At 42.2% G+C, this 1619-nt stretch overlaps 1 protein-coding gene across 1 annotated transcript in view; it reads right to left on the reverse strand.

The window, feature by feature from the left end:
* Positions 1–1514, reverse strand: part of xrcc4 (X-ray repair complementing defective repair in Chinese hamster cells 4) — a 373772-nt gene extending 372258 nt beyond the window's left edge. The window contains exon 1 of the mRNA XM_078397044.1: positions 1397–1514. The gene's annotated coding sequence lies outside the window, so the exon portion shown is untranslated. The remainder of the gene's footprint in view (positions 1–1396) is intronic.
* Between the last annotated feature and the right edge of the window lie 105 nt (positions 1515–1619).

Raw genomic sequence — 1619 nt, forward strand, 5'->3', positions numbered from 1 at the left:
GTTTAAATTAATACTGACTAGCTAATTAAATTATTGCATCGTATGGGAGGCGCATTCCCAATCTCGTTGTACCCCTGTACAATGACAATAAAGATATATTGTATTGTATTGAATGGCGGTGTTGGCTCGAAGGGCCGAATGGCCTCCTCCTGCACCTATTGTCTATTAAAAGTAACATTGCAATGATTTAATAATTAGATTATATAAGGAGGCCAAACCATTGTAAAATCTGAATGCAAGCCTGTTACTAAACTAACCAGCCAACACTGATTGGAGATATTTACTTTCCAGAAGAATCATGGTTTAATTACAGGTGTTATTCACTGAGATAGAGTCTGGTCACCGTTCTACCAAAGGTTTTGCTCCCAGTTAACTGTGAAATGGAATTTTCTCATTGGCCAGAAATGCCAATCAGGTGGCTCAAAGGGAAGAGAATGGTTTCAAAATTTCAGTACGAAATAGGCCTCAAATTTACTATTGGAAAAAGACTCGGTGATTTGTATTGCATTTTATTCTCCTATGTAGCCACAATTAATTTTGGCCAGTATAACAATCGTCTGTTTAAATTGATTAATTCAAATAGAGTAATGAACAGATTTTGGTAAATTTTGGTATACACAAAATGCTGGAGTAACTCAGCGGGTCAGGCGGCATCTCTGGAGTGAAGGAATGGGTGACGTTTCGGGTCGAGACCCTTCTTCAGACTGATGTCAGGGGAGGGGGCAGGACAAAGATAGAAACTTGTTGTTTTGCTGCAAGCAGGTATTGATGCTTTCAGTAAAGATAATCTCCATGGAAAAAAACTGGCATAGTCAACAGGTACAAGGGCAATAGCTTTCCAGGTGTTTAGCAAGATTAGCAAGGAGGAGTAACATTTGAGAAATAAAAGCAGACAATTGGTTTCATGGCGTTTTAAAGTTATATATACACCATTTGAACAATTGTGCCATATTACTCGTTTTCATCGCAATAAAGTTTCCGAGGAGTCAAGGGAAGGCAAGTGCGATGGGATGAATGGCTTCCTATTTGTCTTCAGTCTGTGGATTTACTGGCGTCCTCTATTTGGAACGAGTATTGCTGGTTTGTGATTGTATGTGTTATTGCATTTTTATTGATTATTCTTATTGGTCTTATTGTTGAACTACGGGTAATTTTTCATTTCACTACACATTTATGTGTATGTGACACATAAACGACTATTGACCATAAAAAGTGTAAACCCTCTGCAAATGCAAACTCTATCATCACCTTCCAGGTGAAGAGGTACAAGCCTTCAAAATAAGGTCAAGCTAAAACCTTGGTGGGGGGGGGGGGTAACCAGCCACAACAACACTCTATGGGGATACTTCAGCTTTTGTTTGTAACTTCGAAAGGCAAACTACAAGATGTTTTTCACCTGGTGCCGCAGCCCGACTGCACTGAGCCTCAGCGACCGCGCCGTTCGTATTTGCCGCCCAGACAGTCTCCCCGCTGCAAATCTCCTCTCCTCACATCCACACCAACTCTAGGCCCACCACACAACCAATGCCGCCGCGCGTCACCGCCGCTATGACGTATGCACGGCGCAGCCCTCTGCGGACGGAAGCGTGCGCGTGAAACGTCATCACTTCGTGCCGTAG

The sequence above is a fragment of the Rhinoraja longicauda genome, chromosome 3, assembly GCF_053455715.1.
Source record: "Rhinoraja longicauda isolate Sanriku21f chromosome 3, sRhiLon1.1, whole genome shotgun sequence".
Classification (NCBI taxonomy): domain Eukaryota; kingdom Metazoa; phylum Chordata; class Chondrichthyes; order Rajiformes; family Arhynchobatidae; genus Rhinoraja; species Rhinoraja longicauda.